This window comes from Chionomys nivalis, chromosome 20 (genome assembly GCF_950005125.1).
Source record: "Chionomys nivalis chromosome 20, mChiNiv1.1, whole genome shotgun sequence".
Lineage (NCBI taxonomy): Eukaryota > Metazoa > Chordata > Mammalia > Rodentia > Cricetidae > Chionomys > Chionomys nivalis.
Window position 1 is genome coordinate 17,349,679 of NC_080105.1, and position 26,642 is coordinate 17,376,320.

General features: G+C 35.4%; 1 protein-coding gene across 4 annotated transcripts in view; it reads right to left on the minus strand.

Annotated features, from left to right (window-relative positions):
- Spock3 (SPARC (osteonectin), cwcv and kazal like domains proteoglycan 3) overlaps positions 1-26,642 on the minus strand; it is a 355,207-nt gene that overhangs the window by 275,002 nt on the left and 53,563 nt on the right. The gene's annotated exons all lie outside the window — the stretch shown is intronic.

Below are 26,642 nucleotides of genomic sequence, written 5' to 3' on the forward strand. Positions count from 1 at the left end.
GGTTTTACAGAAAGATTTTATAGAGCAATGAAAACTAAACTGATGTGAATAAGGGAGTAACACACACCATTTCTAATGGACCTTTATGAAAATTGTAATGGAATTCTATGAGACATAATGGGTGGAAATTAGTAACAAATATGGAGGAACTAAGCAGGTGAGAGCTAATTGTATAATGGTGACTTTAGGGATATAAAAAGAAGATAACCATTACACAAAATATGCTTTATTTAAAAAGAAACAAGGACACAGGTTTACTACTATAAATCTCTTCCATTTAACAAAATTGACTAAATATAATGAAACATGGAGCAAAGCAAAAAAGATGTGTGCTGTGGAAAGAAGTCCACCCTCACCTATCATAACTGGAGCTGAAACTTAACACCACAATCTGACAATGGAGAGCTACCAACTTTCTCCTTTATTAAAAAATGTAGAGATATAAAAAAAATCCAGGAAAATTATAGCAAATGTTATAGTTGCATCAAGTGAAAGGAAATAGACAAGGAATTACAATGTTTACTTTGGATCATGAACACCTTTGAAGTCATAAAACTATATTAAAGTTATTTTGACAAATTATCAATTAATTTGTGAAAAGTAAAAACAGTAGACAACATTCATTAAATTATTTTTTACATAACTAGGGACTCACCAATAAATGGAGTCATGTCAAATATTTTTTATTCTTACCCAGATGCATGTAATATGTACAGCTGCTAACCCACAGAGCTGCCTCAACTGTCTAGGTTCCTAACCTCACAAGATTGTTTTCTTGTGACACTGTATGGATTATTGGATTTAAAATAATACAACTTTAGCTCAGTAAAGAGCCCCCTCCCATTCAAATAACAACCCATAAACTATGAAAGAAGACTACCAAAGTTTGAGGTGGGGCTTAGTTTAGTCTTGTTTATTTACTGAAAGCCATGTTTTTCTCCTCTTATTTGGGGAAGTGTAATATAATTGATTACATCTTATAAGTGACAGCTGCCATTGTTTCGAGAGTTTATAATGACTGAATTTGGCTATTTTATAACATGTGCCATTTTAAATACTAGTAATGTCTCTGGGGTAAAGCACTATCTGGCTATTGATAGCTTTATAAAAAAAAAAAAACAGAAAACTTGAGATGTATATTATGTTCATCCTATTTTTCCTGGGGTTCCATGTGTCTGCTATAGACTCTGCCAGCAAGAATGCAGTCACCATAAATGGTCCAAAAAATAACCATAACATGGATACACATCAGCTTCCTTTTAAAAATAAACATTTTAACCAAATTGTTTCCTCAGAAATGGCCATTGGACTATTCTGCCATGGCTGAGGTATTGTTAAGGTCTTTACACATGCAATAAAAATTAAACCTCATGTATGAGTATGCATGGTGTATTAAATCACTAAAGTATATATAATATGATATATAATATATAAACATATCCAGTTTTTTTTACTATTAAGATAATAATATTTTTCTTTGATTATACTCTCTTTCTTTCTAATCAAACTGAGTAGTTACTTGAATTCAGCAGTTTCACTACAGAAATGAAAATTGTGCTTATGCAAGTGGCAAGACAGATTTCAAGTTTGATTTGTTTTTCAATGAGCAATCAAAAATTATATTTCATAGTTATTAGATTGAAGACTAAAAAAGTGATAGAAGAGAAGCCTGGATATACTGACTTTGAGATGCCTATCACACAATTAAAGGTGGTTATAGCTAAGCATAAGTTTGATCCCTGTGACTCATATGAGAGACATTTCACAACACTTAAAGTTGTTCTCTGATCTCCACACAAGTATGTTGTCACACATACAACCACATCCCAATAGAGAGAAGGGGGGGGGATAGATAGATGACAAGTACACACACAGAGAGAGAGATTTAAAAACAATACAATAAATTGTACTGTGTGTTACCTTAATTCAAGGGCAAATAAGAAAAAGGAACCAAGATAGTAAGTTGAGATGGAGATGCCCAGGTGATCTCACAAAAGGTAAATACAGTTTATGAGACACAACGGGAGGGGAGAAAGTTTACTAAGTAAACAGAAGGTTCAACTGTCAAGACCCCAGATAGAGCAACATGTACTGATGTGAAAGCCAGCGTGGGAATCAGAAGGCTACATCGGTGAAGTGGAGTGTTGCGGGTATGGCCTCACTTCCTATATCATCACTTTTAGCTCTCCCTCTTGCCACTGCTGTATCCTCGAGAAAGCAGTTAGAATTGTTGAAGATATTTTTGTTTTCATGAATTGAGATTTTAGAAGAAGCCTGATGCAAGAATCTTCTGAATAGAGATTGTAGAAGCTATCAAGTGTCCTAAAATGAATAGGGCAATTCTCCATGGTAGAGTTCCTGGCAATATATCTGCAATGAAAAAATGGGAAACTCATTTTTAAAGGACTAATTTAATATATCCTAGTTCTTCAAAGTTTATGAGCCATATATTTGAAGCCTCATGAAATTGCGTATCTAATTCATTTACCCAATCATGTCTAATTATTAGCCTATTTCTGATTACATCTTTTGTCACAAAGAAAATGAGCACAATAGACAAGATGCCCTTTACCCTAGGCTTCCTGTGCATGTATAAGCATTGGGTAACATTTATACCGATTTATAACATTTATACTGATTTATACTGATGCCTGTCATTTAGGAAAAAAGGACCTAAAGACATATGCATATTTTAGTTCATATTTGAGAACATTTAGTATATTATATTTTTCTTTTAATAAATTTTCACCATTGAACATGAAACTGATTAAATTAATTTCATTAAATTGTCAAACATATTGAAAATAATTTACTAGATAAAGTAAACAAGGTAAAACTTTGTTCTGAAAAGTTAAAAAACATCAGAACATCATTGAAGAAGCAACATGCATCAAAAATAATTACAGTGTGCTAACTAGTGTGCTTCATTTAGTGTGCTGACTAGTATGCTTCATTCAGAACTCAATAATATTTGGGATTTCTTTCTTATACAAAGGAAATTTTGGATTTGATTTTTTAATTAACTTCTCTGAGCAATAAAAATGAATATGAAATTTAAAAAGAACTCTAGTCCATGAAACTAAGAAATTAATAACTACTCTTGGTCCAGAAGCTCTTTGTAAGTAATTATTATTCTATATCATATTGATTTCATCATAATTTTCAATTTACTCTTCCTTCCATTCTGCAAAAGTATCTTCTACACTATGATAATTTTCCTGAGCCCTGAGTAAATAGAGTGGGCATGTCTTTTGAATCATGTTTAATATGTTTCTACTTAACTGACTTATTTTTCCTTAAAAGTTTCTTGCCACTATAGAGAGGGGTTGTTTTGTGAAAACACATTCCATTACACACAATTACTTACCCCATTTTCACGAGTGGGATAGCAACCAAAAATATGTAAATATGATCCTATGAGTGACATACTTCATGTCTCAGGTATATTTTTCAAGGCTAGTTGTATTTATTGCTATTAGTGGGAACTGAATTATATATAACTTAATATGTTAATTTGTCAAAAGAGATTTTAAATGTAATCTAAATGCTTCTAGGATTTATATCTTCAACTTCAAATCGTTCACTTCCCTGACCTTACTGAAGATGAAATGGGATAGTCAAAAGAGAGTACCTATTATCAATAACTACTTCACAACCATTAGCTCTGGTGTTCTTTAGTTATATAATAACTTTTATTTTAAAAAGTAATAGATATGCATTGTATATTCAAAACCTGTTGCCAATAATTACTAGATAAAAACTTTTACTTGTTTTCTTAGTGAATTTGGTGTCCTAAAATACTGTCATGATTTTGGCAAAGGAATACTATTTTGTGCATTCTAAAGATGCATTAGGAGACTGGAGAGATGATTTAGTAGTTAACAGTACTGGCTAATCTTCCAGAGAATCCAGGTTTAATTCACAGCATGCATGCAGTGACTCACATTCATCTGTAACTCCAGTACCAGGAGATCTGATGCTTTCTTCTGGCCTCTGTGTATGTGGCCAGGCACCCACACTGTGCAGAGATATGCAAGTAGATAAACATTCATTCATTCATATAAATTAACTTCTAAAATTTGTCTTTTAAAAAGAAAAAAAGTGTTAGAAGCATGGCTGCTTTGAAAGACAATTGGTATAGTAGGAAACTTACTGGAACATGACATTTTTATTTATTGATTGAAAGCTCTATCCAGATCTACAATATGTTTTATTCAAAACTGCCCCTCCTCTTCCCTGCCATTCCAGCTACACTTCCCACCTCTTCTTCCAAGTTTCTTGTATTCGAAAAGAAGAAAAAAAAACTGAGCCCATTTAATGTTGTCACTGTGTGAGTAGTAATAGAGTCACTTCACACATAAGAGCTGACAGCAATTCTGACTGCTTGTACAAGATCACAAGGCCAACACAAGATCAAGCCAGCCAAAGTTCCTCCAAGAATGAAAGGAGGGCACATGAAACCTTACACATACCTGGAAAGTTATTGGCAGTTGATGGATATCTCAAGAGGGAAAGTCATTATTCATCGGTAAATCAGCCCCTGATATATGATACTTTCAGTGTTCATGAGAGTATGATTCAAATATTACAGGATTTGGGAAGAAAAAAAAATGAGCTAATAGATAATACTTTGATGAAAAAAGATAGGGTAATATATAAACATTTTCTAAGAATATATTGTTTTCCAGAATTGACAGAAACGAGAACTGTTGAAAATGAATATAATTGGAAGGAATAGTAGGGTAGGTAAAAAAGTGTAAGGGTCAAAATCCTTTGAAAGATTCTGATGAACACTTTCAAACAAAGTAGCTTGATAAAGGTTAACTTTTAAAGTATCTGTACCTCTCCTATATACAAATGAGAAGCAGATTGAGAAAGAAATCAGGAAACAACCCCTTTCCAATAGCCACAAATAGTATCAAGTAGCATGAGGTAACTCTAACCAAGCAAGAGAAAGACTTGTATGATAAAAAAAAAAAACTTTACTCTTTTTCAAAAGAAAATTGTAAAAAAAAAATATTAGATTAAATTTTTTCTCATGCTCATGAATGGTAACAACTAATAGTAAAAATAGTCATCCTACCAAAGCAATCTACAAATTCAACATAACCACCACTAAAATTCCAACACAATTATATTGACCTTGAAGTACAATACTCAAATTCATATGAAAAACAAACAAAAAACAACAACAAAAATGGAATAGCTAAAATAAATCCTGAAAAAATAAAAGAACTGCTAGGTGTCACCATCCCTGATTGCACATTGGACTACAGAGATGTGCTAATGATAATCATATGGTATTGAAATAAAACAGACAAGCTGGTCATTGGAATAAAATTGAAGACCAGGAAGTAAATCCACCTGCAAGCACCTAATTTTGATAAAGAAGACAGAAATAAGCACTGGAAAAAAAATAAAATAAAAACTTTAACAGATGGTGATGGTCAAACTGGGTATCTGAATTTAGAAGAATACAAATAGATCCATATTTATAACCCTGCACAAAACTCAAGAAAAAGTTGATCAAAGACCTCAAGAGAAAACCAGACACACTAAACTTGATAGAAGAGAGAATGGTGGCTAGCCTTGAACAAATTAGCACAGGAGGCAACTTTCTGAGCAGAACACTGATAGCACAGACACTAACAACAATCAATAAATCAGACCTCATGAAATTGAAAAACGTTCTGTAAGGCAAAGGACACTATCAATAGGACAAAATGACAGCCTATAGAATGTGAAAAGGTTTTCACTAACTCCACATCTAATACTGTGCTAATATACAAAATATATAAAGAACTCAAGACACTAGATATTTACAAAAATGTAATCTAAGTAAAAATGAAGTAGAGGTCTAAACAAAGAATCCCAATAAAGGATTCTGAAATGTCTGGGAAAGAAAAATAAATGTACAACATATTTAGATATCATGGAAATGCATATAAAACTACTTTTAGATTCCATCTTGTGCCTGTCAGAAAAGTTAGGATCGAAAACACAAATGACAGCTAATACTGGTGAGGATGTGAAGCAAGAGGAACACTTCTCCATTGCTGTCAGGAGTACAAACTTGTATGGCCACTATGGAAATGAATATGGCAGTTCCTCATGAAATTTGGAATCGATCTATATCACTCTTGGACATATATCCAAAGGGCGTTCCATCTTACTACAAGGACACTTGCTAAATTATGTTCGTTATGGCTTTATTCATACTAGATAGAAGCTGGAAGCAACCCAGATATATCTCCATGAATAATGGATAAAGAAAATGTGGTACATTTATGCAATGGAGTGTTACTCCATTGCTAGAAATAATTGACATGAAAATTGCAGGCAAATGGATGCAATTAGAAAAAAAAATCATCCCGAATGAGGTAACAAAGACCCAGAAAGATAAATATGCTATGTATTCACTTATAAGTAGATATAAACATCTTTTATAAATGATAATCAATCTTCAAGCTACTGTCCCAGAGAGTTAGATAAAGAGAAGGGCTACATGGATCTCCCATACAAAGGAAAATATAATAGATTTTATGAGTTGAATGAGGTGGGTGGTGATGAGAGCAGGAAGGATGGGGGAGGGAGAAAGAGAATGCTAGGAGAGATAGCTGGAATTGGGGAGTATTGGAGGGTTGGTGTAGAAATCCATTACAATGGAATCTTCCTGGAATCTTTGAAGGTGACCCTAGTGAGGACTACTAGTGATGGAAGATATGAAGTCTTAACTGGCTATGGATTTTCTAACCAGGCATGGATTTCAATGGCTGGACTGGGATACATTCCTTTAAGTTGTTGGCCAAAGGGACCCTGTTGAGATCCCTAAACAATACAAGCTGATGCTAAGACAGAAGATTGCTCTCTGTAAACAGACACTTGAGGCTCATGACTGAGGACAGTACCTGCACAGGTCATTCATCAAAAGGAGCTGGAGCCGGCATAGGCATGGAGCTTTCACCCCTATGTTTTAGTCTCTTTGGCATGGGAGTACTCTGCAGGCTACTGAAAAAGAAATTTGAACGCCTACCCAGGCACAAAATCCTCCATCTACAATTGAAATGAAATTCCTCCATTTAGGAATTGAAATTATTTCTAATGACATTATGTTATACTAATAAATCGATGTCTAGTCCAGTTTTCATCAGAGATGCTTCCTTCAGTAGCAAATGAGATCAGATGCAGAGATGCACAGCCAGACATTTTGTATAGATATTGTAAATGGGAGGTTTCTGTCGGTTCCCTCCTCTTTGGAGAGAGAGGAATCCACTAGAAGAGGGCGAGCAAGATTGTAAGAGTTAGAAAGCCTGGAAGACACAAGGAGAACATGGCCCATGAAATCAAGGAAGCAGGACTCACATGGGCTCACAGATACTTAAGCAGTAAACTCAGTGCTTACATGAATCTGCCCCAGGTCCTTTGTGTATTTATTATGTCTATTAGCTTGGTGTTTTTGTAGAACTCCGAGCAGTCGAAGTAGGTGTTTCTGACTCTTTTGCCTGCTCTTGAGACTCCTTTCCTTTCACTGAGTTGCCTTGTCTAGCCTCAATAGGAGGGCTTTCACATTTTCCTAATGTATACGGTTTTGTTTTGTTTGGGTGTAGTGTCTTGTAGACTTGCTTTTTTTCTCAAGAAGAACTCAGAGAGGATTGAATCTTGGAAGAAGGAGGGAAGTAGATGGGGCTAGGAGGAGACAAGGGAGAAGAAACTATGGTTTGAATGTACTGTATGAAAGAATCTATTTTCAAAAAAGAAAAAGAAGTGATCCAGCTTCAGAATTTAAAAGTGAGTGGATACAGTGTGAAAGTGGCTATGACTGCTGTGTGCTGCCTTATACTGGCTAGAAACAATAAAGGCAAGTCATACCATGAGTAAGTAGAAAAATTATGTCATCATGGGACATAAAAATGTAAATGTTGCCTTTTATAGTAAAGAGAGATAATTTTTTAAGTGATAGAAAGAAAATGTCTAGATACCATCCTTGTGTCATACAGGAGAAATACTGACTTGATGTTTAGAGATGTGCTATTTTCTTAGGTGTGATCTGTGTTATGCATGTATAATCTCAAGAAAAGTAGAATTTAACAATGTAGTTCCTTACATTTGCTTGCTTGCTAGCTTACTTTAATGATTTTGATTCTCTAAAATTCTGAGATGTCTCAATGATGATTCATATCTGAAATATGCCGCAAGTCTCACTTGTTAAAAGTGTGTTTCCCATCTGAAGATAGCTTGAAGTGTAGGGATATGGTTGGAGGATATAATTCATTGCTGTAGTATCCTTGAGAGTCTCTCAGACTCTCTCTCTCTCTCTCTCTCTCTCTCTCTCTGTGTGTGTGTGGGGGGGTCTTTCTTCTTCCTAGTCACCACACAATAATCAAAATTCTTCTATCACATACTATGGCCACTATGCACGCCTCACCCAGGCCTAAAAAACTATAGGACTGAGTTAGTATTGACCATAAACAATACAAAATTCCCCTACACACACACACACACACACACACACACACACACACACACACACTTCTATCATAGTCAACTTCCTAGTGCTAGTGCATCTTGGAGGAGAACCTGCATTCACCATTTTATTAAATCAACTTAATCCTTGTCTACATTATGAATTTTTCCCCTTGTGCCCACAGATGAGTGTGTTCCTCAATTCTCCTATCGAGTGAACTTCTCAACAGAGACCAGTAGTACAGAAAACCATAACTGATGGAAATGTCGAGTAGAAGAACCAAGTCATTTACAATTCCACTCCCCTTACCTAAGGCTCAGGGATGATTTAGGTAAAGGATGCAGTACCAAAGGGACAGATAGTTTGCATGAGAATGTATCTCCCAGGAATGATAAAAGATGTGTATATTAAACACTTATCAGCATCATTGCTTAAAAATGGGCTGAACACGAATAGAAAAAGTCATGACAACATGAGTAAGAGACAGCCCACAAAGACTAAACTCTACACAAAGAACTAAAGGCAATCAAACAACTAAGGAAAGCTGAGAATAGAAAAAAATCATCCTCTCCAGGAAATAGTTTGCCAATTGGCTGTCCAGTGCCAAATGCTGAACCATGAAAACATACATACAAGCTACATTATACAGACTGAGAAGTCTGTGTTTTTATGTATGAGGAGTATAGATATTTACAGATTCACAAACATGTACACTTATATAAAAACTAATGTAAAAGAGTCCATGAATTTGAAAGATGATTAGGAGGGGTAGGGGTATATGGAAACGTTTGAAGGGAGAAAAAGAAAGGGGGAGGGAAATAGGTAGTTATATTTAAGCTCAAAGATGAGAAAAATATTTTTTTAAAAAATACTATGACAAGAGAACTGAAAATTAAAAATATTTAAAAATTAAATCTCAGATGTTTTGTTACAGTGATGAGATGATATCTAACAGAGATATATTTTTCATTCAAATCTTAATACTTTTGTACCATGAGTGAGTAGATAATCAAAAGTAAAATCTTCATGAGATACAAAATTCTGAATAAATATCTAACCACTGTAGAATATAACAGCACTTATTTTCTTCAGGCAAGCAACCATTAAGGGATGATTTGTAAAAAAGTCATAAGTTGACCAATAAAGTACGTTAAATATATTTTTAAAGTAAATAATCCACAAACTAATAAATTCTTTATTTATATATTTATATATGTACACTGATAATTTATCCCATAAATATATAATATATAATATATTTATATTTATCCCACTAATATATATATATATATATATCCCATGAACTATACATGAATGAAAACAGCAGCAAATGATTAAAGATAGGAACATTCTAGAATATGATTGGTGCTGATATTATACACATAAAGATGAATCATAGGGTATCATCTCAAATTATTACCTGTGGAAAGTTCAGCTATCCAAGACATTTAGGCAGATTAATTAAGCTCTGATTTCCCTGACTGTTCAGTAACATACACCTAATGAGTATACATGATGAGAACATCCTTTGACCACTTTAAAATGATTTAAACTTGGATTAAACTTAAATTGAAGCTCCTTTTCTAATCAATGTGCCATTTAACTTTTAATCGAATATAGTCATGAGCAGTATTGTTAGCTGAAGACATGTTTTTTCTACTAAGAGAAGATAAACCCTCTTTTAATAAATAGGAAGTAGTGTAAAATTAAACAAGATTGCTAACAAAATATAATAATTTAATATTTGTTTTAACATAGTTACTCTGAAATCTTTCAAAATGTGTTTTAAACATATTGAAAATATGGAGTGATACCAAAAAATCTTCTGTGTGCAGAAAACTGTATTGTCTATCAGATTTTTCTAACATCAGAATAAAGTAAAAATCTATTTCAGTATTGTAAAAATACCCTACTTATAAATAATGTCCAGATTATGTACCAATTAGTGATTGCCAACAGTATTAGATACTACGTGAAGCTCTTTAAAAGTATTTAATTATTTCAGTTTCAATTTAATTAATTTAATTCTAATTATACAATGAAATCAAATTTTCATACTAATTTGATAGATGAGGAGCATAATGTTTAAAGAGACTGTGTATCTTGTCTGAGGCTACCAGCTCACACAGGGTTAGCAAGTATGCATCTATTTGGACTGAAGTACAAAAATCCTTTATACTGTCTAAGCTGAGATTCTGCCAGGTCTACAAAACTGCCCTCATGACAGCAATCAGATCTTCAAAAACCACGTAGGGGTCAATGGAAAAACCAGGCTAAGTAAGAAAGAATACATTTGGCATCAACCTAAAGCACGTAGGCTCATGAATTAACTAGATCCTACCAATCAGAGGGGACTGCCTTCTAATCTATGTTATTCCACCCACCAGTGGAGATGTTTTGAAGTTGATAATCAATGATATATAAACTCAGTATAATCAAATTTTAAACATGCAAATTCATAATCATACTAGACACATTTCTGTTACTTAGAACTCTCATAGGTGGTGGCCATTGCTTTGTGTAATGAAGACACTGGGGTATTATTTTATTGTCATAGATTTTACCATAAAGCACTGTCAACCTAAATGTCCAGAGTCAGGACAAACAGTGTGATTTTTCAACTTTGTATCTTCAAACTGACTGATGTATTATGAACATACTTGACCTGTATGTCAGTGTAGCAAGAGATTTGGAATGCTACTTGAGATCAAAGAACAAAGCAATGCTTTTATTTTTACAGTCATTTACTAGAAAATATGTCTATGATGGGTAACACTATTCAGTGATAATGTCCAACTCCAAACTGACTGAAATGGAGAAAGTATAAACAAATGTAGCTTCAGTAGAAGCCTAGTAAAATCTTTATGTAATGACAGAACTGTGACAATTTTTTTTTAATATGAAAGAGATCAAGGAACACATTTGTAAGTTACACTTAAAGAAAAAGATACTCAAAGCTCAGCTGAGGGAATGCGGAGGGCATCTCTGTAGGATGGACCCAGTACACAGTGTTAATTACCTAGCCAGGGATTCGGAAAGAAAACTGTAGCTGTGTTGTTACTTCTAACCTGTTCTTTCTCTGCATTCTTTCTACATGCCTATTTTAGTGATAATTTTCTATCATACATTTCACAAGCTAATTTCTCAGTCTTAAAAATCATATGTAAAATGATATCAGAGGCTGGGCAGCGGTGGGGCACACCTTTAATCTTAGCACTCAGGGGCCACAGTCAGAGGTATTTCTTCTTCAGTCTCAACTGTAAATCTCAGAACAAGTAATGAGTCATTCAGTCAAGGCCTATTGTCTGGTTAGGATCAGTGTGGAAGTCCATGATCAAACAGAGGCTCCAAAAGAAACCATAAATTTAAGCTGAATACGCTGCAAGAACTAGAAAGCTGAGTTTCTTCTTCACCCTGACAGAGATCGGGAAAAGGAGGCAGTATCTGTCTATTATTCTTAACATTTATTTGAGTTGTAAGCTCCTATCTTCAGTTTTAAAAGATGAGCAGAAGAAATACATCATGGCAAGGAAAGTGGCACAAATAAAAGGCTGTTTATTCATGTTTCTCACAAATCTGTTGCAATCAGTTCAAAAACTGTCCCTACCCTTGCTTATTTGGAACTCAATAAAAATGGGATTAAAAATTATCATTTCTGTAATCAATCAGCCCCATGGAAATTTTATGATAAAAATAAAATAGTTTAAAATATTAAGTATACACAACAAAGAGCCCACCCTTGCTCATTTGCATGAAAACACCACCCACAAAGCTAAAGAAGTCTTAATGGTTATTTGGAGGCCCTAGTCATTGTTTTTAAACCCAAGAACTCTAATTCTGATTGCACAATAGATGATTGATTAAAAAAAAGTCAATATATAGATTTCCTTTTTAAAACTAAGCATTTATTTTGAACGTGGCACAGTGTAACGCTCTGTACCACCTGTGTACACAGTATGTTAGTCCTTAGAGACTGAAATGACCGCTTTTGTGCAACTGTATTTTGAATAAAGCCACCGCAGTGTTAAACACAAGGACAGACAAACTGATTGTGTGTTTTCACTTTTTTTCTGACTGCTGTAATTTGAAACTGAATTGCTTTGAATAAATCGAAGAGTTGTTAATTAAAATAAATAAATAAATAAAATAAAATATTAAGTATAGACTTGCAAAATGTATTTCTATTGAATTTAAGGACTGAGATATATATACCAAACAGTATAGTAACTTTGAGATCTGATCACTTGAATCCTTGTAGGAAGCTAAGGAAAGACCAGGAAATCATACTCTCCAATCTTACTTGCATTTTTTTTTTTTTTTTGCATTTGAGATTTGTGATGATGTTAGGGAAATAAGAATTCATTTAAACTAATAATTATCTTTAAAATTAATTTAGTCCTATGCCTATCTATATTAAAACATCACCCATCCTGTGCCTGCCTGTTGTTCCCATAAGATGAATTCCTGTGGTATAGCTGTAAATATTATATAAGTTGTTTGAAATTTTTGGCATGTACCTCATATTTTAAAATAGATAAAATGATTATTCCCTAAGTTACATTAAGACATGGAGGAATGTATTTTATGTAAGACAAGGAAAATTGCTAAATAGAACTCTAATCTGGACACACTTTAGTTCACTGGAGTTATCCCAGGATCCAGTTTTCTAATCAATACAGCTAATACGATGAAAATTGAAGCACAGATGTATCTAATCAAAATTGTTGAGACTATTCAAGAATCCATCCGTGAGGATGGCAAAGCAAAATTTAGAAAGGATGCTAGATCAGGCTGGTATAGTTTTCTCTTATTTGGTTTTCTCCTCAAAGATCTCATTGACAAATGTTCTGCAACTTTTGACAAATATTATAACAATGAGAATGACCTGTGATTTTTTGTGTCACTGTAGTTGTCAGTCGTGGGAAATCTGTTCATGGATGAGACACTTCATTATTGTGAGTGGGGTGGGGTAGGAGGGATAGACAATATCATCATTAAAAGTACTCCTTCCAAATCTGTTCCTTCTCCAAGTTATGATTTACTGGTTTTTGAAACACATTATGGATAAATCAATGGGGGAAAAAAAGCTCAGTTACACAATAATGAGAAAAACTGATGTGGGATTCCCCTCTGTATACTGTCATTATGTTTTATTACCATTGGTTAATGAAGAAGTTGCTTTAGTCTATGGCAGGGCAGACTAGAGGTAGGTGGGAAAACTAAGCTGAATGCAGAAATAAAAAAGGCAGAGTCAGGCAGTCGCCATGTAGCTCCCGAAAGAGAAAGATGCCAGAAACTTAGTGGTAAAACACAAGCATTGTAGTAAAATGTGAAATAGTATGTAAGAGTTAGTTAATAATACACCTGAGTCATTGTCAAGCAATGTTGTAATTAATATAGTTTCTGGGTGATTATTTGGATCTGGGTGGCCCGAAAATGAATGTGCAGTCTCTGCTTACAAAAAACAAAAACAAAAAAACAAAAAAACAAAAAACAAAACAAAACAAAAAACTGCTCCTGCAAATATTTTTAAGCTGACTTCTTCAGAAGTTTTCAGATAAGACCTGCTCAAAGTTTTAAGCCATGCTAAACAGAGGGGGATGGAAGTTCAAATGTGAAGCACTGGAAGGGGTGAAGCAATTTACAGGAACATATTTGGTTTACATCATTCATATATATATACAATGCAAGAAATATCTTTACAAAACAGATTTGTGTGAAAAATGTCATGTCAAAAGCTCGGCATCTTGAATTTCTCAGTGGACTGATGCAGGGTAAGCTGGAAATCATCTAATACTGTATGAGATATATACCAAGCTGTATCCCAGATACTTGACCATTAATAAGCTGTTTTAGATAATGTAATTTTAAAGTTCCATAGTAAAATTGCATTTTAATGGTGTTGCTTGTTTTGATTTATTATTTTGGGTTGTCTCCCAGAATGAAGGATCAAACATGGACCCTTCCCATAGTAAGTATACAAAACATGTCTCCAGTCTTAACAGGAATTTTATGAAACAGTTTATGTAATATGAGCAAATGTTTTGAGTCATATTAGTAAATATGTTACCCATCTAGAGAAACAAAAATTTAGACATAAAGGTAAAAGTGTAAGATTTCTTTGTTTTAGCATATCAAATACCAAATATAATTTGTTCTTTATCATTAAAGGAACCAAAAAAGGGTTAGAGCTTGAATTGTGTGGTTCGTATTCTAGTGCCAAGCAGTTCTATAAAATCTATACTTTGTGATTGGTAAAAGAAAACACAAGATGAAGGTGTACCATATTTATACTTCCATAAAACTAAAAGTGATTGTAAATACATTAATCTGAGCATATATATGTGTATATGTGAATTTATATGTATGAATGTACATATAAATGTGTAGGTATACACTATAAGCTTTACTAATAAGCTTTCATGATGCCAACACCTTCAAGAAAGGTCGCTGATGATTTTCAACACTGTTGCTTATAAACAGTCTCCAGTGGTTGACAAAGATGCTAACTTATCAAGCATGGCAATGACCTTGAATGCACTTTCACTTTTCTCCTTTTTACATACCAATTCGAGTTCCCCCTCCCTTACTCCTCCTGCTTCCTCCACCTTCCCCCACTATACCCCCATCTATTCCTCAGAGGGTAAGACTTTCCATGAGGAGACAACAAAGTGTGGCATATCACTTTGAGACCTGACCACGGCTCTCCACCTTATATCTAGGCTGAGGAAGGTATCTCTCCAGAGAGAATGGGCTCTAAAAAGCCAATACAAGCAGTAGGGATAAATCCTGGTCCCACTGCCAGTGACCCCACAGACTGCCCCAGCCATCTGACTGTCACTCACATTCAGAGGGCCTTGTTTGTCCCTTTGCTGGCTCACCAGCTGTCAGTCTGGAGTCAGTGAACTTCCATTAGCTCAGGTAAGCTGTTCCAGTGAGTATTTCCCTCACGGAACTTTCAGTTTTTTAAAGAATGCGGTTTGGAGTCACCAGCTTGTCAGCAGCAATGTATCACATACCTTGTTTTCATTCTCTGTGCTGTGCAGTTTGGTCAGAGTTTGTTATTGCACTCAGGGGACCACTCCCTTTGTCAGATACTATTCCATCTTGAACTGAGTAAACAGCCTTGCGGAATTTCTGAAATGCTGAACCAACTCTTGGGTGACTTTCAGAATGTGATGTGTAATATTTATGAATCACAGTTTAGGAATATCATAGCTTTTAATAACTTAATAAGCAGCATTTCATTGCCATGGTGTGGGAAAAAGAGAGTGGATCATCCTAAGTGTACATATTGTTTAACTATTAAAACTGAATTTACATTACACATATTTACATTAGCAATCATTTAAGACACTTTAAGAGATGGGATTAAGGTCACAGATCACTAGGACTCCTTTATGTTGCTTGTTTGTGTTTTCCCTATTGTGGATTGAATAAAGGTGAAATGGATATCACTACACAGTGATGTAAGGATGAACAAATTAACAAGCAAGAAACCATTTTATATTATATTAAAGATGAACTCTAAAAAGCAGATATTTTAGTTAAACATAAATATTAAAACATAGGCAGTGATGCAATTCATTACCAAAATCCTGGGACCTGTCAGGAACAAGGGTTAAGCCAGAAACCTGTGCTAAGCCTGACTGCCCTCTAACCTGAGGTAAACTGTTTAACCTAGAAAACATTCAAATTATCTACCTAAAAGCATAATGAGAATCTCACATTGCTACTAAGAACATTTGGAAAACTACTTATTGTCCTTAGAATGCAATATGAAGACAATTACCGTAATAACTGACATTTGTGATAGGCCTCAGGACTCACTAATTTAAGGAAATACGTCCCAATGACATTTGAGAAAACGGAATTAGCGAGGCCTGGCTCATTTTTCCTCGTGCAACTTCCATGTTTGTGTCTTGCTCACTAAGGAGCCTCCTCCTTATATCTTGCAAGGAAGGGACACCCCAAAGTACGGATACAAATAAATGTATTTGTTTAAGAAGAAGAGCCCCTGTGAAAGTATGCTTGTTAGTTCCTCTCAAACACCAGTCACCTTAGCAACCTTAGCCCCACCAAACATGTCTGGGCTGATCTATGTTTTAAATCACACCAAGCATAAAGAACACACGGATTTCCAAGAATCATCTAGGTCTTGTTTTCAAAAGGCTCCCATGGCATATAAACCTTTTATTTTAAATGTCTATATTTTCTTTTAACTGATTGTTCTTTCTTTTTAATAGTTGAATCCAGACTACTCTCAGGAGGAGAGAAAATTTTCTTAAATTGAGCACTACTTTAAGCATTTCTAATACATGCTTCATTAAAACCTTTTCAACACTAACCTTGCTATTGGTCTTCCCAGTGCAGAGCTCACTAACACTTTGTGGCAAATTAACAAGAAACTGGCGATGTTGGTGTAATGAAGGACAACAGTAAACTGGGGAGGTGGAAACATGAGACTTGGGAATTTAACGTAATGTTCAGCTAGACAGTGGTTTCAAAGTTAGCTTGAGATACACAATAAGCTGTCTCAAAAGGAGAAAGAAGGAGCTAAAGAGAGAGAGAGAGAGAGAGACAGAGACAGAGACAGAGATGGAGAGACAGAGAAAGACAGACAGACAGAGACAGAGATGGAGAGACAGAGAAAGACAGACAGACAGCAAAAAACCCCTCCTCAAAAAAAGTAAACGTTAGGGTCTGCTTGTGCTAAAGGAATGGCAGCATAGTTAAGAGTCCAGAGCTCTTCTTTTATTTAGGGCAGTATTTCTCAACCTGTGGTTCAATATCAGATATTCTGCATCTCATATACTTACATTATAATTTATAACAAAAGCAAAATTACAGTTATGAAGTAGCAATGAAATAATTTTGTGGTTAGGGGGTCACTACAACACAAGGACCTATAATAAAGGATTCCAGCATTAAGAAGGTTGAGAACCACTACTCTAGAGGATCTGGGTTCAATTTCCAATACCCACATGGCAGCTCTTAATGTCTGTAACTCCAGTCGTGTAGAGACTATGTAATCTTCTGGTCACACCCATCTGGTCTCCATGGGCACCCTACACACTTGGTACATTGATAAACAGGTAGAGAAAACACCAATACACAAAATGGAAATAATTAATCAGGGGCTGTTAAGATAATACAAGATTTAAGATTGGAGTGTGGATCCTTAGCATCCACATAAAGGCAGCGGCATCCTGGCAGTCCTACTGAGCTCAGGAGGTAGATATGCTGGATCCATAAGGTTCAGTTGCCTTGCTAGACTAGCTGAACAGAGCAAAGTCTGGTTATGTAAAAGACCTCACCTCAGTAAATACTGTGTAAATCCATCTAAGAGGACTACTGATATAATCTTATTGCCTCCACATGCACACATGAAAACTAACAATAATAAAATCTTCTGCCATATTTCAAGGATATAATATATTATAGACAGTATTGCATGCTGCATCTTTCATTTGTACACAATGGCACAGTGCTCTTGGGATGGGACTCTTACCACTGCTTTCTTGGAAGAGGAAGGAATTACAGGGAACACCACACCAAGACTAGATGAAATCATGAGCTCCAATTAATTCTCTGCCTGTCACATCATGGCAAATGCTAAACAAAAGCTGACTCTTGCTTGCCACATGAGCTTTTAAATGTGAGAATAATTTCTAAATTCAAATCTAAATATGTTTAAAGTCCATACACGAAGTTCCCAGGAGGAGAAAAAACAAAACTATTATGGAAAATAAAACTGGGAAGGTATCTATCAATAGATGTTCCTTGTAGTATAAATAATAGCTTATTTTTATCCTTGTTGATCATTTACACTTTAAAGGAAAATATAAATATTGTGCTGTTTCCATACTTCATGTTTCAGAGTAAATACAAAATCCATTGAATTGAATATACTAACATTAATTAAATTTATTAGTATTATATTTGTTATGATATATATATATATATATATATATATATATAATTTTAGTGTTAGTTAAACTGAATCCTGCAGTTTATAAATGAGATCTATTGATGGTGATGATGGTGTTGTGCCCCACTTTTAATTTATCAACTGAAGTTATGTTGAAGTTGTATCAGATCTTCACCCTGTAATCTATGGGAAAATGTCAGTACAGCAACCCATTCCTTTTTGATAAACTATCTTAATCAGGAAATTAACCCATAATCTATGCAACCAACAATTTATGACTGAGTTGATGCAGGAATAAAATCCAACTTCAAATATAAGAATAAATAGGCCATTAGATAAGAATTATATGTATATATGATAATAATCTAATAGCTTACTTATAAGTGTAAATGTGGCTTTGAAAATGTATTTCTTGAGCACCTGAGCTTTGTTAGAGCCCATGTGGCCCCAACACAGAAAACTATTTTCCCTAACTGGACTGGTACGGAGCCACAAGAAATAGTCAGACACAGCTTACATGGTAATCACGGAAGGGCATCTTAAGATCCTTTCTCCTGACGATCTCCCCACGTTTATTACCCAAACAGCTTATATAACATCACATAAATTGAGTGGAAAGATACATTAGACTGTTTTCTAGGTAACCATGTGAATGGCCTTTTGTCACGTCCGCATCTACCTGTCTGTTGTGTATGATAGTTGTCACGTAGGCTTGAATTAGCATCTCTATAAGGATATCCTCCAAATTACAAAGAAAGGAGCAAACAATGCTGCTATGAACATAGTTGAGCATATACTTTTGTTGTATGATAGGGCATCTCTTGGGTATATTCCCAAGAGTGGTATTGCTGGGTCCAGGGGTAGGTTGATCCCGAATTTCCTGAGAAACTGCCACACTGCTTTCCAAAGTGGTTGCACAAGTTTGCATTCCCACCAGCAATAGATGAGTGTACCCCTTTCTCCACAACCTCTCCAGCAAAGGCTATCATTGGTGTTTTTTATTTTGGCCATTCTGACAGGTGTAAGATGGTATCTTAAAGTAGTCTTGATTTGCATTTCCCTGATCGCTAAGGAAGTTGAGCATGACCTTAAGTGTCTTTTGGCCATTTGAACTTCTTCTGTTGAGAATTTTCTGTTCAGCTCAGTGCCCCATTTTATAATTGGGTTGATTAGCCTTTTCCAGAACCTGGAAACAACCTAGATGCCCTTCAAAGGAAGAATGGATGAAGAAAGTATGGAATATATACATATTAGAGTACTACTCAGCAGTAAAAAACAATGACTTCTTGAATTTTGCATGCAAATGGACAGAAATAGAAAACACTATCCTGAGTGAGGTGAGCCAGACCCAAAAAGAGGAACAGGGGATGTACTCACTCATATTTGGTTTCTAACCGTAAATAAAGGACATTGAGCCTGTAACTCGTGATCCTAGAGAAGCTAAATAAGAAGGTGAACCCAAAGAAAAACATATAGACATCCTCCTGAATATTAACCTTCATCAGGCGATGAAAGGAGACGGAGACAGAGACCCACATTGGAGCACCGGACTGAAATCTCAAGGTCCAAATCAGGAGCAGAAGGAGAGAGAGCACGAGCAAGGAACTCAGGACCGCGAGGGGTGCACCCACACACTGAGACAATGGGGATATTCTATAGGGAACTCACCAAGGCCAGTTGGCCTGGGTCTGAAAAAGCATGGGATAAAACCGGATTCGCTGAACATAGTGGACAATGAGGACTGCTGAGAAGTCAAGAACAATGGCACTGGGTTTTGATCCTACTGCACATAATGGCTTTGTGGGAGCCTAGGCAGTTTGGATGCTCACCTTACTAGATCTGGATTGAGGTGGGTGGTCCTTGGACTTCCCATAGGGCAGGGAACCCTGATGCTCTTAGGGCTGATGAGGGAGGGGGACTTGAATGGGGGAGAGGGAGGGAAATGGGAGGCGGTGGCAGGGAGGAGGCAGAAATCTTTAATTAATTAATTAATTAATTAATTAATTAATTAAAAACAACTTTCTGACCTTTTGTTAGAAAGAGACAGCTTGTCTACAGAGCTACGTGACCACCTCGGATGGGGCCTATAGCTTTGGCGCCTGGCTGCCACACCATACAAAAATATAGGCCTACAGAGCTTTAGAGTTTAAAGTAAAATTCTAAAATTTTAGTACAACTTGTAGATTCATTAGCTTTAAGTCCTAGCTATTCAGGAGCATTATGCTAGCCAGAGTCACACCGTGTAATGCTGTCTCACATAACCAATAAGTAAATAAGTTCAAGCACATATCCCAAACATGGATTACATCATCCTGAGAGTACAAACAAGGATACGGAAGTTAGATGCACTTGAGATGTGTCAGGAAACTATTCAGAGATTCACAGAATTGAAGGTAACCGAAAATGAATGTTTTCTGTCATGATTTTCATCCAACAACTCGCATATTAGCATAACTAAAGACACAAAGAGTAAAAATGACGAATTCCGGAAACTGTTTTATGAATTTTTACACGGTTCCAATACATCTCAGTAGGAAGGAAATGACTTCTAAGAGAGAGAATGAATAACTGTTCACAACAGAAAACAAAAGGAGACGCAGAAATCTCGCTCAATGGTCTCTTTGGAGAAAGAAGCAATGGGAAATAATTGGCACTATAAAAGTTGTATTTTTTTTTCAAATCCAAAGTTGCTGCAATCTTTAATATTCTAGAGAACACGAGACAATATATAGCTTAATATCACCCTGCTGGAAGTGGAATAACTTGGAAGAAATATCCCTTAAAAGTAGGAAGTCAATCGCTGCTGTATTCTCCAACATATTAACGTAACTATTTCACAAAACCCAATAGACAGGATGCTCTCGACTACATGGCAATTCCTCTCTCTCCCTGAGGTGTTTGACAGCCTGGAACTCTCCTTCTTTGTATGACAACTAAGAGGTAAACTGATCTGTCAGGAGAGTGCTGTCACAACCCAGCTCTCAAGAGCCTGAAATGTGAAGTTCCTTCCCAGGCTGTCAGAAGCTAGCCAGCCAGTGCTCTCCATTCTTTAGCATTTTCTTTCTTTTTATTATTCTAGTTGTAAAAGCCTCTGGAAGGCTTTTCAGCAATTAGTCTCCAGGGGACCTGTTAATCGGGTCCTGTCAGACAGCTAATATTTATGACAACGGAAGGTAAATGGTCTGTTGAAATGCAGCCCGCTCATCATTAATTTCACTGCTCAGAGGGAGAATCACAGTTTACATATTCCCTTTGAAAAGTGTTAAAAATGTATGCATGGGATTCTAAAAATGGGTATAAAATATTTAGAGGTCTTTTCGTTGTGGTGGTTAACAGGATTTCATAGGGAAATAATAAACAATAAAAGAAAACCAGTTTCGCGTATTTCATAAATTTCTATCACAAGAAACATCTCCTTTTTCATAATGAATTACAATTACAATGATTATAAAGGACCCCTGTATCCTAAACACTTTTGAAATTAAATATATATGTTTATTAAGTTCCAGCATATTTCTTTTGTATTTGCATTTTTAAATCACAATACAGAATATTACCTGTCATTATGGCATATCAAAACAATTATTTTTGTCTCGTCTCCTATCTTCTCTTCTGCCTCATCATCCCTCTGACTTCTCTATAGCTTTCTCCCTCCAGTAGCCACCATGTTGCTCATGTCACATGTGTCCTATTGCCCTCTCCATCTTTTTAGACATCTCTTTCTATCGTGTCTCAGATACCCTTTTAATCTCATATCCTCTGCCCACACTTATAACCACATATCCACATACGTAAGCATTGAAACCTAGAATCTGCGTATGAGACAGGACATGCATTTTATTTTTTCCTCCTTGTGGGTCATTTTAGCTAACATATTATTTCTGTGAGTTTATGAACATCCGTGACTGACTTCCTTATATAATCAGTGTTGTTTGATTTTCATTTTTATTGGATCACCTTGATTTGATTAAGTCACAAATATATTGTCCTGTTCTTGTCTTTCCTCAAGTTAATACTTCTTGATATTTCTATATTTTCTGTATATTTCTTCATTGCAAACTGGTATAGTTATTTTAATTAAGAGAACTGTGAAGAATTAAGGCAAGGGTGATTTCTTAAAATTTTAATTTCCATGCTTAGGATGCTTAGACAAGAGAACTGTCATGATTTCAAGTCCAGCATGTACTATACCCTGTCTTGAAATTAAACAACACTATATATATGTATATATATATATATATATATATATCCAAAATGTTCACAAATATTCACAGTATTAAAACTTGAAGTTTTAAAATTGGGGTGGGTGGATATTTCAGGAGATAAAACTCTTGCTTTTCAGAGAACTTGTTGACTTTTACTATGTTTCATTCACAACCTATCATTTTATTGGTTATTAAATACAAGACAAGGTTTGAAATTAGGGTTTCTTTCTGCCCGAGCTGTGCTAGTCCACACAACAACCGGACGTCAAACCTCATATGCTGGTTAAGACATTTCTTCAAATTTGCAATATATCATCAAATTAGAGATCACTGCATATCCTATTACTATGAAGAAGAAAGTGCCAAATAAAAGTAATTAAATCTCAACGTACAGGAATTCAGGTCAAGAAACATGAAACCTTGCTTTCTACCAGGGAGAAGTTATAATAGAATTAAATTAAATCTAATAACCATAAGATCATTTGATTTGATTTGAACAATTCTGTAAGGAAATCAAATACAGACAGTGAAATTTGCTCCACTACTCTCAAGTAATTTAACCAACCGTATTTAACAAATCAAAAATAGATTTAGTTTTAAACCTATGTGCATATACACAAATGTATGGAAGCAAGCTTAAACAGCAGACAGGTGCACTCAGGGCAATTCTCTCTTGTTGGTTCTTTTAAAGAAAACACAAATAGTTTATATCACGGTATTTTTTTATTTAATAACGTTTTATTTTTCCAAATGTACAGCTGATTGAACCTGTTTATGCATCTTCACCAGCAGCCGGGGCATCTCCAGCCTTTGTGTTTCTGATATAAATTACTTGGGTTCTGTATGTTGAAACCAGCTTGATAAGCCCTTTACTAAGTAACTCCTGAAGGGCTGCCCTGGCCAAGGAACGAAACGGCGAATCTTCAGTCTCTCAGAGACCACAGCTGGAGTAATAAGTTTATAATTGAGAACTTCCTTACAGTGTTTGTTGGGCATAGCCTTGTCAGACAGGACTAGATGGTTGAACTAATTCCGAACTTTGCCTTTGGACCACTTCTTTGTTTTTTTTTTTTGCCTTGCCACTAGACTTATTTACTGGGTCTTTGTCATTTTTGTCCGGCTTTCTGGCATTTTTCTTCTTGTCATCCTTGGGTAGCATGATGAAGCTCGGAGAGTGGCAATGACCACTCTCAGAGTATGTTTTGAAAGTATCAGAAACACATTAACATTAAGCTGGTTCTTTCTGTAATGCAGATATCCCAAAGTTCTCATGACTTCCGGAGCAATCAAAATCGTGCATTCTGAGAAGTGTGAATATTTACCTGTGAATTTTCTGTACTGTGGGACTTTCAACAAATCTTTCAGAGGAACAGCTTCTCAGCTTCATAACATCAAAGGAAACGTGAGTGGGGCATGGCCAAAAGGATGAAAAACACATTTTTAAAGCAACAGAGGAGAGTAACTTCTACATAATTCTTTTAACTATCCTGGAACCAGATGAAGCCAAGGATAAGGAACTCAGTGTCCCTAGAATTTCAGTTAAATCACTTTTGTCATGATTAAAACAATCTCACGAGCTGCTGGCTGTAGGTTGGTAGTTTTGGTAAAATTCTTGACATCCAAGCATAAAACTTGACTTCAAAAACCCATATGAAACCAGGCATGGCAGCAGCCTCCCCAATCTCTGTATTTCTGCAAAGAAATAAGATACAGGGAAAGGAGAAGCCTGGGACTACAGTTAGTCTGTCCTATGTGGCAGTAGCAATAAAGAAAATGGGCTCGTGTATGTGCACGCACACTGGTACATACACACACACAGACACACAAACACACACACACACACACAGAGAGAGAGAGAGAAAGAGAGAGAGAAGACAGACAAACAGAGGTGCAGAGAGAGAATCAGAGAGAGACACAGAGAGATTCCATATATAAACAAGTATTTACTAAATTGATATTTTAAAAAGAGAGAGCTTACAGATTAAGAGATGCATCTGTGGCTAAAAGTACTGGCCTTAGATTCAAGAGGATGGAGTTTGGATACCAGCAGCCATTTATCAAGCTCAGCGTCCCACAAACACCTGTCACTGCGGCTCAGAGAGATCCACTGCCTACTTTTAGCCTCTACATGCATGCAAAAAGTTGTGTATCAGCCAAGTAATATACTTTGCAAACACACAGTCAGACAGACCCACAAATTTATAGAGCAAATATTTTAAAAAATCTTTCTATTTAAAAATGATTTTCTTTTATTATTTTATTGAGTTAAATATTAAATACACAGAATATACTCCGATTAAAAATTCAACTCTATATTTTATTTAAAAAGCTGACTTATCCAGTTCATTATTATAATACAGAAATAAAACTGAAAGCAAGCTAGCTTCTAAGAATATTTTTAAATTGCTTGTCTAAAACTTACCACATAAGTTCCAATGAGAGACTAGCACTAAGAAATGCATGAGCTATTAAGTCTAATCATCAGAGTTTTCATCAAACCTTATTGTAAGATGAATAATGAATATTTTTAATAGGTAATAGTAAAATGTGTTCTAATTAAGTATTCCTATTTTCTCTAAATTGTCTGAGAATTTGAGAAAACAATACAGATACAGTTAGAGGAACATGAGCAAGAGGGAAAGATTATTTAAAAGAAGAGCCAGAGAACTTAAGACTATAATGAAACTTAATTCTTCTGCATTTTGAATATATATAACTTTTAATCCAAACCTCCCGATTCTGCTCCCTTAACACTAATCCTGGTTGGTACTGTCTGGCATCTCACCTATGAGTCAGTCCACTTTTCTCTAATATGCAGAATGGATAGGAGATCCTCAGAAAGTGTTAAAAGTAAAATAAGGAAGGAAAAGAATAAGAGGCCGAGTCTTCTCTAGATAGCTGGAAAATCGATAGATGAGAATTGGATCTAGAAAGGTAACTAAAGATTTAATTTAGAGTTAGCAAGACAGCGGTTGAGGAAAATTTATCTGGGTTCTACAAAGTAAGGAGAAAAGAAGATAATGGGAAATCCAGATAAAGACAGGTGTCTGTAATGAGTCTCTCAGTAGGGAATCTGTTCTGGGCAGTCTGGAGTTTATCTAGGAGTCAGTTCAGAGAACCACGGATTGACAAAGCGGGAGCAGAGGACAAGCCATGCCGTGCACTATCCTGTCTATCCACAATTTACAAAAAGAATTCCTTTGTAAGGCAATTGTTATGAATGCTTTTCATTTAATATCTATCTTTCCTCTGACAGAGATAATATTGTAGTTAACAGGAAGTGAAAAATCATATATTACCTCTCAAACAAAATCATGAGACACTCACTCAAGAAAAACCAATGTATCATTAATGGGAATACAGTCCTCTCAACCTAAATTATCCCTTCTTTATATTTTTATTATATGTAGATGTCAATTTACTTTGTAAATATATAAGAAATTTAAAGTCATTTTCTCTAAATTGTCAGATCAGTTCACTTATAAGATATGAGAGTTCATTTTCAAAGGAAATTATTTAAAAATCCAAGATTATTTTTAAAATGTAGTAAATATAGTCTTGTATTAATAATAGAATTAGGTCAATGATCAAAGGCATGGACAATGGCTGTCCCATAAGAATATACAGTAGATTTCTAGGGGAATGTGACTACCAGGCAAACATAAGTGCTCACAGAAAAGACTGGGCACAGTGCTGTGTGTCTGTAACCTTACTCCTGCTACTTTGAAAGAACCAAGGAATTGAGACAAAAGATCCCCGACTCACTGACTGGGGAGTCTAATCAAACAGATGAGGTCTGGGCTTCTTCTGAGGCCTTGTCTAAAAAATAACGTTATAGAACGATAGAGTAAGACACTGATGTCATTTGCTGGTCTCCACACAGATGCACACACAAGTGTATACAACCCCCCTACACACAAACACACACACACACACATACTCACATGGACAGATACACTAAAATGTAAGTGAAGTGTCACCAACATGGTTACCTGAACATAGGCTGAGCAAGGTTCACACCAATGTACGTGAAAAAAAAGGG